This window comes from Macrosteles quadrilineatus, unplaced genomic scaffold (genome assembly GCF_028750875.1).
Source record: "Macrosteles quadrilineatus isolate MER2022 unplaced genomic scaffold, UCM_ALF_1.0 Scaffold_6__1_contigs__length_79288215, whole genome shotgun sequence".
Lineage (NCBI taxonomy): Eukaryota > Metazoa > Arthropoda > Insecta > Hemiptera > Cicadellidae > Macrosteles > Macrosteles quadrilineatus.
Genome location: NW_026542599.1, coordinates 51,733,479 through 51,748,837, shown reverse-complemented (window position 1 = coordinate 51,748,837; position 15,359 = coordinate 51,733,479). Strand labels below are relative to the sequence as shown.

The following is a 15,359-nucleotide window of genomic DNA, read 5'->3' as shown; positions in this document are numbered from 1 at the left end:
ACTGTCTTCGCACTTTATTACCACCCTGTATATATTACTTAGGGGTCTTAGGTTGGGACCAGACACCTCCTATGGCCGCAAGGAAATTGTTTGCGTCTTGCCTGAGGGCGAAGACTTCATCTTTGTATCCTCATATCGCGGCGGAATCATGAAAGTGTTCTGTGGCGGCGGAGGAAGAGGTATCATCTTGTGCGATTGCGGAAACATCATCTTCCTCTCCACCGATCGCGACAAAATCATGAACAACTCCTTTGCCCATGGAGAAATAGTAAACCTTTTGAACGATTGCGGAAACGTCATCTTCGTCTCCTCCGATCGCGGAGAAATCATGCAAGTGGTCTGTGGCAACGGAGAAATAGTGTCTTACGCGAGTGCATGGATGCCATCCTAGTCTCTTTCGATCATGATGAAATTGTGAAGATCTTCCGAGTTTTTGGGGACATAATCTTTGACTCCCCCAGGGTCGCAAAAAAATCCTGGACATCTTTCGCGATGGCGGCTTAATAGTGACAACTCCTACGTTAACGGCAAAATAGTGAAGATCGTTTGTAGTGGCGCTGATTTCATCGTCTCCCGCAAAAAAGATTATTGGTGGAATAAATTTATCAAGAAAAAAGATTTGAGGCCCAAAGTTCCCTTCTAGGCCGAGGCCCCCGGCAACCGCTGTGTCCACCGTCAGGGAAATACGGCCCTGGTCTTCAGGTTTGCTGCGGCGGGGGTATTTATAATGGGTTATGTACTAGGCTTACACAAATTAATGCAATCCAATCCAATAGTAATTTAAAATACATTTAATATAAAAATTAACATAATCATACTAATATATAACATATAACATAAAATAATAATATAACATTTTAGTATTTATATAGATTTAACATTTAATACAAATGTATCAGGGGACTGAGTCATTAGGCCTACATTTAGCTTGGGGCTTTTACATCTAAAATTTGTGAGTAACACCCAAAATAATCTATTTTTGGGTTTTCAGCATAAACAAAACAAGTGTCATGCAACTTAAATATTTAGGCTTAACTTAAATTACAAAAAAGGTAGGCCTAAGTTTATATATACATCTCAGACATCATGTAAAAATTATATTTTCATATAATTATGATGCAAAATAACCAAAAAGGCCTGCTGCGGTTAAATCAGGCTGGGTTGTCATGTTTGTAGGACTTTCCTCATTTCGTCAGAAATCGAACCATACCAGGTGAGTCATACTTTCTATTTATGATAACCCAACCTAACACAGCCGCCGCAGCGCGCTGTTTAAGGGTAGCCTCTGTATCATACCAAAGAACCTAAAAATGTTTTAAGCCTACTTGATTGTAGGACTAAGTAGGCTTTTCAGTAACCACTTTGACTAACCTAACCTAAGTATTCAAATTACTTTAACTATAAAACTGAAGAGAAATAAAATCCTAACCTAAGCCTAAGCCTAGTTTTGGTTGGGTTAGGTATGGCTAGGTAAGATTTGGTTAGGATAGGTTGGTTCATCTTAGGTTAGGCCAGTGTAACTTAACTGTAAGTCGTATGTTTAACACATTTCAATATAAATACTGTAATTTTTTGGGAAAAACCAGTTTTAGTTTACCCTAGCTTAAAAAAACAGGAAAAAAGGTTTGACCAAAAACCATTGTAGATTTTTAGCTCTTTTTGCGATTTCAAATACAACTTTTAGGGTGAAATAGGCGTTTACTCCAAAATTGTCAGAGGAAAAAAGTGTTCAATACCCCCTCCGCAGCCCCTTAATCTCCCTAGCCATTAAGCCGCAGACACACGAGATCCAGTAGCTTTAACTTAGTTTGCTAGTTCTCCAGCACGCTAGAAGTCCTGTCAGACGAAGCTGGAGAACTAACTTAGAACTACAACTTAAAAGTCTGACGGTATAATATGATTGGGACTACGTGTGTATATAACTTAGGCCCGATTTCACCAAATTCACGGTAACGACGGTTTCGTTAATCTTTGGTTACACAACTAACTGATGTTTTAAACCACAGTTAAGGAAATCTGATTTCACCAACGAAAACGCGTCAAAACTAACGCTGGTTTTATAAACGAGAGGTTAGAGTAAAATTCAGGCGGCAGTGGCAGTAAACTGTCATAATACCGGGCTGTTATAGGAGCAATAGGTTAACATAACCTAGAAAATAAATCGGTGTTTATGAGGTACGGTACCGGTAGTGAAAACAAAACTGGATACAGCAAGATTACAACTACAAGTATACAAAATATTCTGAGCAACAAGAACAATATAACAACAGAAAACAAGAATAAATAGCAAAATAATTATCATGAGTACATGACAAAGCAATTTTGATAAAACCGATGCAATTGAGGAACAAATTGATTGAGTTTTGCTGTTAAGTCAAGACAAGACTCAAAATCTAACTTTTTACGGTACATTTTGAAATAGTGAGAAAACTTGAGGCAAAAAGAGTTACAAGAACGAGACCTAATAAAGATAACATTAAAATAATGATTTTCTGTCAATACTACCAGAATAATTACAATTTCGGTTTGGTTATTGTCCTTAATTACGTCTGACCGTACTTAATTAATTGTTTGACCGTAGGGTTAGGGTTACTCAAAACCAGGAAAAGGAAGTCTATTTTTCAAACAATTAAAAAAGGAATTTGATAATGTGGGTAAAATAACACTTTTTCAGTCGGGATAAAAGAGTGGCTCTTAATCGCCAATCCGTTTTTTGCGATATGATCACATATCCGATACTAAATTACTAGAGACACACCTTTACTAAAAACCTTGTGGGATATCCTAAAAAAAAGGCAAAAAGTTTTGATAATTTCATATCAAGTCTTAGTTAACTTAAATCATTAACCTTTCCTCTTATCCACCTAGTTTGACGAACAGAACAATATAGGCTACTATCACTTTCAAAAGTAATTCTTATGGTATACTCTTCTAGCATTGGGCCTTTCCATATCAACTTAAAACTTAAAGCCGGCTGATATTTACTAAATGACAGATTAAGATGTTCACCGGCCAAAATTGGATAGTCATAGTAATACCAGAAACAAAAGAACCCTGGGCCGCTTCGAGCCGCGCAGGTTTGAATGGTACGCCACACCTGAATGAATGGTACCAGCACGAACCACGTGATCTTTTCGTTTCTGTGCAGGTTGTTTTGTTCTTGGGATGTCTATTTTATCTAACGACGGTTTAGTCTAAACTAGCTCTAACGGCGAGTGGTGAAGTCCAATTTCGTCAGTTATGAGCTAATTGCAGTTAGGGCAAGGCTTAATGGTGGTTTAAGTGTTTGGTAAAATCGGGCCTAGAAGTTAACAAAAAAAAATGTCGTCTGTTGGTATTAGAAGTGTTGTTTTGTATATGATCAGCTATCATAGCTAAGTAAAAGAGTGCAAGGCAAAAAATGAAATGTTAATAGTTTATTAACACTATTATTTTATATATACTACGGGCATGTAAATTAACAAATTAAAATTGAACTAGTGGCTTGTAGGGACAAAAGTCCCTAAAAAGCTTGATAATATAAAACAAATCATTTTAATATTCAAACAAACTCAGAAATATATTATCTATGTGTCAGAACATAATATCCCCAATCCCCATACACCACTTCTTTTGTGCAAAAAACAGTTTGTTGTTTGTCTTTGTTTGCTTTTGTTGATGTTATTTTCATTAAATAATTTAAATCACTCCCATAGGCTTAACTCTGCTAAAGGCAGCAAACATATAATTGTTTGTTAATAAATACTGGTTTATTAAGGTAGCTTTGGTTTTGTGATTGGTGGTGATAAAAGAAGGCTTCAACAATTAGAATTTTGGAAATTGTTTTCGTCAAATATAAAAAGGCAAATAAAGGTGGGTAAGCTTAGTTCTTGGCCAAAACCGCTAAATTAGCATCCCTACCCAGTTAATATTTCTAATTGTATACTCCTTTTATTAAGGTTTAACAAAATTAGTGTAAAGGCATCCCATTGATCAAACTTAACCCTCGATTTTGTTTCTGAATTACATAAAAAAACTACAATTAGTGTAAAGGGCCGATTGACTTACATATTCTATCGATCAAAATATACCTAATCATCGGCTGATCCCTAACTCTTTTGCGACTGGTTAGGGTTCCATTACCCAGTTATCGAAACAAACCAATCACGAAATTACTTTTCATCAGCATTCACATGTATATTTTTGGTTTGTTTAAGACACGTAAAGAAACGGAAACTACCTCTAGGTTTTACTGTTATATGTGGATGCTTCCTTTACTATTATATACCATACATTCTAAATAACTTAACCATAATTTATTTCAACATTCTAAGACGTAACTAAATAGTCTTAATTATTAATAGGTAACGTTATCCCTAGTTTTATATAGCATACAGTACATTGCAGAATTGACTGACAAATAATTAATCCAAATGTTAATATTGCACACTGGCTTAATGATAAATCACGATCAGCTGTATTGAAGTAAATAGAGACCTGCAGTAAATGGCTTCTAATGCTATTCTTATGGAGAACATTTTACGTTATATCTCGTTTTATGGCAACTTTATGGGAATTCTGCTATTTTTCCCGAGTCCCTGGGGTCAAGACCTTTAATTTAAGACCTCTCCCACTTTTCTGCGACTTACAAGACGTCCACAATTTTCTGGTAAAAATTTTGTCTTACAGAATTATATATAAGGATATGTTGTGATAGGCCTAACTTATAACACAAGTTCTTTATCTTTTATCAACAAAAAAAAAACACATTAAGTTAATTTAGTTTATATAAACTTAACTTAACTTAGGTGAGATGTAAGTTTAGCAATTGTAACAACGGGAAAATTACGGTAATTCATGAAAAAATGTCTACACATGAAGTTTTAAATTTTTTCTTGATTAGGCCTAGTTTAAATATATTAAATCATTTTAAATTCATTTTTTATTGCAAGAACTAGCACGATACTGTCAGACGGAGCTGGAATGGCTAGAGACCACAGCTGGGTGACCTGCTATTTTTTCTTAGCGATTCTTCAAGTGCTTGTAATATTAAACTGTTTAAACCCTCCAGCAGCTAGAGATACCAGCTCATGTGAGTGTTTCTAGTCTCTTTTAAAATTTAAAAAAACGGCTAAACTACAATAATATTTAACAAAAAATATGACACCAAAGATCTAGTTTATAATGGGGGCTAAGTAACAAACGGGAAGAACTAAAATCCTTGCATTTGTGTGCGCCAGACGGGTAGAGCGCAACCTTAAGCATATAAAAATGCTTTAATTAGACACAAAGATTATTTCCTTTTTAAACTCTAAAAATGGTCAGTGTTTTTTTTTTTTTATGGTCAAAATGGGAAAAACGTTTTATAGGCCTACACCACAAAAAACCCAACAAACCCTGTTCCCATAGTCCGATCATGTTGGTTCGCGGATTTGTTTTAATAAATGTGGGTTTACGCGTTTGTACTAAATTTCATCAAAATCGGATCATTTTTGCTCCTAGAGAAAATTTCCTCCGGCTGACCTTGAGGGACAAGGAGAAGTTAACCTTAACCTTATCTTTATTTTAGGGGTAAAGAGCCCCTGCTTCGAGTGTAAGACGTTAACTAAAGTGCAGCGAATACTTTAACATAGCTGGTATGGATCATAAACAAATGACGCTGCTGGCCTGAATCCTATACTAATAACATTAAGTAACTTAAGTTAACATTATGGTTTATATGTTCCACTTAAGTTAAGCAATGTTAAATACGGTACCTACCTAATGTTTACTATCTGGCCCGATAACTTAGTAAACATTAGTTAACATTGCTTAAATGGAACGGGCCAGTAACATAATTTTTTTATTTTTATGACCGTTTCCATTCAAGTATTCGTGGGCATAGGCTATTGGTTACTGAACTGATTCAATTGCAACATTGACAACATTTCTACCTAAATGCCAAAATCCATTTAACTTATAACTTAGACCTAAATCCCAAAGTAACCATGAACTTTAAAGAAAACTACAAGTCACGCCCCCATAAACCATATAGCCTACTTAAAATGTTCGTCTTGACGAGAAACCTTGCTCAAAACTATCCATTAGGGCCTATGTCATAAATTTAAGGTCGCCCGGTCGTAATTCCTTTTAAAAATAACTTAAGCGTCTAGACAGCCAGTGCAACTGACTCCACTTTTTTTGTGTGTGTGGTTTTTTGTAGTGAGTCGGTGGCTCAGTTGGTAGCGTCGCGGACTTCGGGCCCAAGGCAGCGATGTCGTGGGTTCGGATCCTGGTCACTGCCGATAACATTTTATCAGTACAGTTCACCTTTGTACTGTACCGGCTCACTCCTTGCTTTGCTGTAAACGATCCACGCACGGGCGCTTAGTCTATGTGGACGGGCAGATGCAAGGTTAAAAGAGGCCGCCAACCTCTTTAAAAAAAAAAAAAAAAAAAACTCGGAGGATCGTGGATCAGATCGGAAAACCCCCCACCACCGCTCCGTGCCGATGGTGTGACGTCAACCATTACCGCGACGATACCGAACTGAGTCATGAGCCTTAGTGGTGTAGTGGATAGCGTGTCGGACTGATAATCAGAAGGTGCCGGGTTCAAATCCCGCTGGTAGCACTAACTTTTTGTCAAAATTTTTTTCATATCAGCAAGTTTGGTTGGTTTGGTTAGGTTATGACAGTTTAATTTTATAATTAAAAAATTGAATTTGAGACATTTAGCCTATAATTTTATTTTTAGAACAGAACTATTTTTTCGATTAGGCTAGCCTAGTATAGGCTAATCCTTCATTCGAGTTTTTCATCATCGGCAAGTTTGGTTGCGTTATGACAGTTTAATTAAATTTAATTTAAATTTAACCTAGCCTACAAATGATACGTGTTGACCGCGACAGTGAGAGATAAGTTAACAATTTTTCGCGAACAGTTAACTTAGGCTAGCTGATGCGCCGGTATGATTCGGAAGCGTACGACATGGTGCGGTTGTGGGGGGTGTACTGATCCACGATCCTCGGAGTTGCAATGGCTGCCTAGGCGCTTGTCTTTCTAAAGGGAACTTTCCATACCTAGGCTTAGGTAGGCCTACCTAATGTTAAAAATAGGCCTAGGCCTACTTACCTCAGCTGTACTTATTTGTATATTATTCTTACAATTTATTAACTTATTAAAATCAGGTGTGACTATTTGTTTGTATTACTGTATTCTGTTTTGTTTATTTCAGCCTTAACCAATCAATAGTTTTAGTAATACTTAAGTGTATGTATGTAGTCAGACGGGGTGAAGCCCATGGCTAACAGCTAGTAGGTACACTTTAAGTAACATTAAGGGTAAATTGCAAAAAAGTTAAACTTAACACGTTCGCTGCTGAGCGCTAGATGCCGGGACGGCGCCAGTTGCTGAACTAACGCTCGGCCGCTGCGTGACATTGCCACCGATACACTGAATTACAATAAAAACAACAGTAGTTATACTGGATGGCAATGTTCTGCAATAAAACTGGCTTTGGATATATTACTAAGTGATTCTGATAGATAGCAGCACTACCCAGGTTACAGTCGTTAAAGTAGTGTCGCTATCTAGCAGGAAAGAGGTAAAACAAAGCCCTGTTCCAAACGACCCTGGTGGTGATTTGGGAAACTATATTTTTTATTGTCAGAAAAGTACGTCCCCACGAGCTGCAAAGAAATATAGAACGCTTGTGACGTGCTGGCTTATCCATAGCAACGTTAAACAACAATGAACGGTGACGTTCTGGAACGTTCTTAGCTCCTGGCGCCGTGACCCGGCTGACGTTCCGGAACGTCCGTAGCAGCGAACGTGTTAAGCCTTGACCATACTTACGTTTTTATAAATAATTCACCAGTTTTCCATTTTAACATTTCTGGCATAACTAACTTTACACCAATGAGATGAGAGAGAATTACCAAAACTAAACCACAAACTTATCCTATTTCCGCTTTTGTTTGATCAGATCTGATCTATCTGACCAAGACGAAGACCACAAACACGAATTACAGCGAGCGTTTCAGGGCAGGAATTGGACTAGCCTACTGCGCATGCGCCAGAAAGAACCAATTCAGTTGTATTTGGTCTTCAACGAGTCGACTCATGAGTCATAACTTACTAGTTCAGTTCAGTTTCAGTTCTGCTGTTAGCTACCTCCATGACGATTGACGTCTTGTCGACTTGAGTTGAGTCAGTCATCTCTGTCACCCCCATCCGTTGCAGTTTAAGTATTCGGTACTTTAATACTGACGGTGGAAATGGACTTAAAATTGGGCTTTCCCATTTTTTACCCTAAAAACATCGTTTTTAGTATTTTTCAAGTTATTTTGTGGGACTTGACAAAATTAATAATTTAAACTTAATATGTTCAGAATATACCATGAATATTCCAGAGTACCGTACTTTTCCAGAATATTCTGAGAATGTTCTCCAGATTTCTATATAAAAGTTTTCTTAGAATATTTTTGTTGAGTGATCTGAGTATATTCAAGGAAATTGCCTGGGATGTTGAGAATGATCTCAAACATTTTGGAAAATTCCAGGAAATCCTATTATTTTTCATGTTGTATTTAAATTTTATACGGTATATACAAGTGAGTTAACAAATTTTTAGATTTTCTCAAATTTGATGTTGGCAGATGTTGATTGCAGTCCATGCCCTGGAATTTGAGTGAAGCAGAATCGTTGCAATTAAGTATAAAATAAATTGAAGTACCATCCAGAGAAAATATAGGAAATAAGGTCAACACTTGATATTTGGTATCAAATTAAACTTAGACAAATTAGAGTTTTAGGAATTTTTTACATACTTCAACCTCCTTTGTTTGAATAATCTTTATGTTAGTCTGGAATTTTCAGACTTTATTTTAGTTCCTTTATACATTTAAACAGACCAATGCATCTGCAACTACGCATGCAACTTAACGATTGCAATACAAAAACACCAATAAATAATAACAATCTTACTAATATTATAAATGTGAAAGTTTGTGTGTTTGTTTGTTTTTATTTGTGTGTGTGTTTGAAGTTCAATCACGCATTAACTACTGGACGGATTGGGCTGAAATTTGGCATGATGATAGCTCACATTCCTGATTAACATATAGGCATATTCTAATCTCAAAAATCCTTTCGGGCTCCGCCCCAGTGGCTCTGTAGTTCCCCATGTTAACCTTATGAGTTTTCATATTTAAAGGGAATTAAAGTATTTTATCACCTGTTTCAACTAAAAAAGTTGGTACTATGATATGCAAAAGTATTAAAAAGTTATAAGATTTACCAACAGAGTGCACGAGTGCAGCACTATTATTTTTTCTTTGCATTTATGAAAACAGCTAATTTGAACTAAGCAGCAACAAAAAGCTGTGATACGCAATGAGAACTGTCAAAGTAGGATTGTTTACAGTTGTTTATATTTTTATTTTCATGAACAGTTTGTGATATTTTGCAAATTTTTAATAAATGATTTTTCTTTATTGTTTAGGTGAAGTGGTAGAACATTGTGGCTATGGTAGATGTGTAATACTATAGTATGCCGTTCATTTAAAGAAGCAAATTTCATCAAACCGTGTCTGCCCCATTGAAAATGCAAAGCTTGAGTAAAATGAGCAGCCTGCAATAAGCACTTTATACTTATATATGCCAACCCCTTACGAAGGACGGGTACTCTGCTAGTAGTATATAGAAAGCTGTTGTGTTTACTATTTTATATTTTTGAAAGTGCAAGTGATTACACACATTGGGATTATGCAAACATTGACTACATCAGAACTTATGTTTAGAAACAAAGTAAAAAAATAATTAAAAGAAGTATAAAAAAATTATTACAGCTGGAAATAGCGGCATTGTAAATTAATGATCATTCAATTTTTATAGTTTATGTAGAACATTTATTTTAAAACATATAAAGTAAATCATAAAAAGTGGTAATTTATCACAACAGTCCGTACTATCACACCTCACACTAATAGCAAAACATTTTTAAGTCTTCAATCAGTTCACCAGCACCTCAATCAATGAATCAATGACTCTGTAACAAAAAACTGTGTTTTAGCTTTAATTTACTAAGCTTGGGCAACACATTCAATGTGAAGCCTAGAGCGTAGTTCACACTAGTAAACATATTGTATGTGGTAATGGGGTTATTGCATGAAGTTTTGGCTGTTATTTTTTTATTCGTGTCACTATAACATAGTAAAATATACAGTACAATAGACTTCCTCTCTTATCCAGACTCTCAGGACTGAGGCCAGTTCGGATAATGGGTTTTCTGGTTAAACTGACGTCCCCAAAACTCATAAAAACTGACCGTTTAAATGCATACTGTGTATACAGTATTTTACTAAAATGTAATACAGCATTGTATTTAGACTAGTAATCACTCTTCTCATATCTTTAACACAAGAACAGTTGTTTCAGCAATGCTTACCTCCCACTTCCTGCCGACCTAGTCCGGTTAAACCAATGTGCTGATAAAAATTGCCCAGTTAAAGAGATGTAATTTCCACCGAGTGTTGTCTGGTTTAACCGATGTCCGGTTAAAAGGTGTCCGAATAAGAGGGAGTCTACTGTACCTTATCATGGCTATTAAACATGGTAGTAATGTTCCCTAATATGCAGCAAGGAAAATCAATTTTACTTAGCCTAAATACAAAGCGAAGAAGACTGATTCTGAAATTTACATTGCACTGCAACAGCAATGTTATGGGGTAAAGTTCTGCAGAGAAACTTTAATGTATTATACTATCCTATCAAATTTTCAGTTTCTATAAATTAATAAGCCTACTGACAATAGCTTCAAATTTATATAAAATATATTGAAAGAAATAGGCCTGCTTATTAATGTTAGCCTATGGGTCTTTTTAAAAAGAGGACCACCCGCTAATCTTTTACAGACCATTGCGGCGTTTAGATTATGTTAGCTTATAGGCCTACCGCATAGAAAATAAACGGTATCAGCATTCTGACACATACTTTCTCCCATAAGTATGTCAACAACCTTTATCATGTGTAAGCGGTGAGAGTAAATATACGGAATTGGGATTTGTACAGTTATGTTTAGAATTTAAAGGACTGTAACATATTAATTTTTTATCAAAATCGTTCCATTTTTTAGAAAATCCATTTTTTCCGTTATTTTATGGGGCTTTTATGGGAAAATAACATAATTTTCAATAACTTTTGAACCGTAATTTTTACAGAAATGGGATTTTTACCATTTTGTTCAGAATATAAAGGACTATAACATACTAAATTTTTATTAAAATCGTTCAGGCCATTTTTGGGAAAATCTGATTTTTCCGTTATTTTATGGGGTTTTATGGGAAAATCCCCATTTAAAATCTAAATTTCTAAAAGATGAAAAAACTATCAAAATTGTAAGGACCATAACATACTATGTAAAAACAAAACCGGATTTTTTTTATTTTGTAATGGTCAAATTTTATTAGGGGGGTTAGTTTTAATTATTTTAAGGCCGCGAAGGTTTGAGCGCGCTCGACAACAATGTCAAACATGTCCACGGCAAGTCAACTCTCCTAGTTCGTGACTCGGCCGCTGCGACCTCGGGGCGCTGACGTAGGTACGTGGTGGGGAGAAGCCGAGACCAGCAGACAGTGGACATTTCTTGAGACAGTCTATGGCGAGCGCTTGTTCGCCAAACACTATCTCTCAAGACCGTACAGCGGACCTGCGAGCATAGGTTGTAGATTCGACTCGCAACGTGCGAGACAAAATAAAGGCGATAATATTAAGCGAAATAAGTATTGACAGACGTAAGTGCTGCATTGTATCCTTACATTATTAGTATTATTTTCCCGGTTTACTTTGGGGAGTAGAAGTTAATATTCTTTACGATCACCTTAGTTATAAGAGATTAGCATTGATTAGCGTATTGTATTTCCCAGGCTGGCACTGCGAGTGCAGTGCCACAGTAGCCTACACTTTTTAGTTTATTTCTCTAAAGTGGCTTTATTTTATTTTATCCAAAAGTATTTCATTTCGTTATTTTGTTATTGCGTGGGACGACATTTTATTTCACTACGAGAGTATTATTTTTAGTTTTTATTTGAGAAGCGATACCTTTTGTTAGGCCTAGAAGCTGGTCACATATTTTAGTTCACATAGAAGTATCGTATTTAGTGCCGATATATTCCTAGTCTGTGCGTTGTTGTGCTGACATACAACCATAGTATAGTGTGCGTGTAGGACGACGAAGGTACCATCTACGAAGATCGAGAAGCGGTTAGCGAGCAACGGGGCTGTCAGCTAGAACCCTGGACTACTCGAGCTGTCCGAGCAAATCGGAGGTAAGTTTAGGATAGGTTGAACCTACCCGAAATAAACACCTCACAATTTTATGGTAAAATAACATAATTTACAATAACTTTTGAACCGTAATTTTACAGATATGGGATTTGTACCATTTTGTTCAGAATTTAAAGGGCTACAACAAACTAAATTTTAATCAAAATTGTTCCGGCCATTTTTGAGAAAATTACATTTTCCGGTTTTTATGAAAAAATCTCCATTCAAAATCAAAATTTCAAAATTCCCCCGCCGCAGCAAACCTGCAGACTAAGCGAATTTCCATTTGACTGATTGGATTTACACTGAATTTTATACTTAAAAATATTACATTTATTCCCCATTTAAATAGAATTAGTTTAACAAGTACTTAGGTTTGCTGCATCAGGGAGGGTAAAACTGTTTTTTTTTATTTTGTAAAATGATAATAGTTAGTAAGAAATAAAAACATTTTCCAAATTTGATCAAAATATGGTCATAAACAAGCAAAATACAACAGTTTACTAATTCTCCATAAGAATAACATGGGAATTTTAAATTTACAATTTTTTGGAATTTTCTCCGTAACCATTAGGCGCATAATAACGCTTCAATATACTAAATTATTTCTTTTTTTAAGCTCTACAAAATGGTTGAGAAAGAAATTGCAAGTGTTTTTTGACCATATGTTAATAGTATAGGATGAAATAAATAAATTTGCCAAATTTTATCAATATATATCCATAAACAAGTAAACTACAACGGTTTTCATTTTCTCCATAAGAATAATATGGGAATTTTAAATTACACTTTTTTTTATTTTCTCCGTGACCGTCAGGCATACAACAGCGCTTCAATATACTAAATTATTTCTTTTTTTAAGCTCTACAAAATGGTTTGAAAAGAAATTGCTAAATTTTTTTGTTTTTTGGGTCAAAAATGGGAAAAACCTATTTTTACCCCATAAAACCCCCCGTAAACCCCCTGTTCCGATCATGCTGGATTGCGAACTCGTTCGAATAAACATAGGTTTACTCATTTGTACCAAATTTCATCAAAATCGGACACATATATAGGTATATATATATATATATATATATATATATATATATATCTAATATATAAAATTCTCGTGTCACAGTGTTTGTCTGCAAACTCCTCCGGAACGACTTCACCGATCGTTATGAAATTTGGTGTGTAAATTCTGTGGGTATGCGAATCGGACGTAAACTATTTCCCGTTTCAAAATTCTTAAAAGGGCTCCGCCCCAGTGGCTCTGGAGTTTCCCATGTTAACCTTATGAGAAATGGAATTAATGAATCTTAACAGCTGTTTCAATTAAACAAGTTGGTTCTGTTCTATGATGTTCAATAGCATTAAAGTTACAAGGATTACCAACAGGGTGCAGCACTATTATTTCTTTTACATTTATGACAACAGCTAATTTCAATTTGCAACCAAAATGTGAGTGAGCGTAGCGAACGAACTTCAACCTGGAGGCGAGTTAGCGTAGCGAACGAGCTAACCTGAAGGCAAGTGAGCGCAGCGAACGAGCTCCAACCTAAAGGTGAGTGAGCGTAGCGAACGAGCTCCAATCCAAAGGTGAGTGAGCGTAGCGAACGAACTTCAACCTGGAGGCGAGTTAGCGTAGCGAACGAGCTAACCTGAAGGCAAGTGAGCGCAGCGAACGAGCTCCAACCTAAAGGTGAGTGAGCGTAGCGAACGAGCTCCAATCCAAAGGTGAGTGAGCGTAGCGAACGAACTTCAACCTGGAGGCGAGTTAGCGTAGCGAACGAGCTAACCTGAAGGCAAGTGAGCGCAGCGAACGAGCTCCAACCTAAAGGTGAGTGAGCGTAGCGAACGAGCTCCAACCCAAAGGTGAGTGAGCGTAGCGAACGAACTTCAACCAGGACGTGATTGAGCGATGCGAACGAGATCATCTTGAAAATTAAACGTAACGGTACTTTCTTTCCATCGGTCTGTCTTAGGGGAAACCTATAACTTAGGCGATACGAAGTTCGCCGGGTCAGCTAGTATATATATATATATAAATTTGAACAGATGATGTTTTTGGCCTCTAGGGACCTCAAAACGAAAAAAAAAAATCGGTCCCGCGCCCAGGTCTTACCATGAGTACTACGGTAATAGCTTATTCCCTATATGGGAAATTCGCTAAAAATGAAAAAAACGCCTTGATCTCGTCTCAAAATTTTGAGAAAAAAGAAATCCCGTCTCGTCTCGAATTAAAAATCCAATCTCGTCCATTCCTATTTTAAACTTTTTCTGGTCAAACTTTCATAATGTTATCTTTACAAGGTAGTGAACTGAAATATAACTTATTTTAAAGAAGCACACATATTTTATTGGTACTTTTTTATAAAAACATTTAAACAAATTAGGATACAAATTTTTTTGCAAAAAAAAATCCAAAAAATAAAAATTTATATTACACTATTTCAATTTACACAGTCACAATGTACATATGTCTTCAAAATAAAAAAAAATTGTATTTCTAACTGCAATAGGGAGTTATTAAATTTTCTTCAAAACATGTGTAAAACATGTGTTATTAACTTGGGATTCTTCAGTAACAGCTGGCATCAAATGGCTGGGCCGCCCCAGCCAACGCAAGCCAAAGTGCACGGGACTACTCAACTAAATCTAGGTTAAATTTTTGGGATCCAAGGGTTAATTATGGATACGATACTCCCTGGTGTGGATTAACTTCCACACTAGTGACTAATACGACTATCCGCAGTACTATCCTGATAAATAGACCAATTTGTTAATACTAAGGCAGAAATGTGGTTCGGATTCCACTATAAACTGTTGGTCCCTAAAGTGGTGTTTACACTGCCGTATTACCCTGTCCATAACAGGTGTGGTCGCCACGCCAATGGACAGCCGTACGCAAATGCCGTGGCGCTACGGTACCGTCCCACGGCCACAAGCAGCCGTGTAGTGTAAACAGTTTTCTGGTAGAAGCATATTCATTAAAGGAGTGTTCATTTTTATTCACGGGTGCGTTATGGATTGTGCCAACTGCCAACAGATTAATTATTGAAGGTTGTACTTTTTTTTTTTTAAGGGAGAGGA

At 36.3% G+C, this 15,359-nt stretch overlaps 1 protein-coding gene across 1 annotated transcript in view; it reads right to left on the bottom strand.

Annotated features, from left to right (window-relative positions):
- LOC128996163 (uncharacterized) overlaps nt 1–7,930 on the bottom strand; it is a 48,011-nt gene extending 40,081 nt beyond the window's left edge. Inside the window, exon 1 of the mRNA XM_054421300.1 lies at nt 7,815–7,930. The gene's annotated coding sequence lies outside the window, so the exon portion shown is untranslated. The remainder of the gene's footprint in view (nt 1–7,814) is intronic.
- Between the last annotated feature and the right edge of the window lie 7,429 nt (nt 7,931–15,359).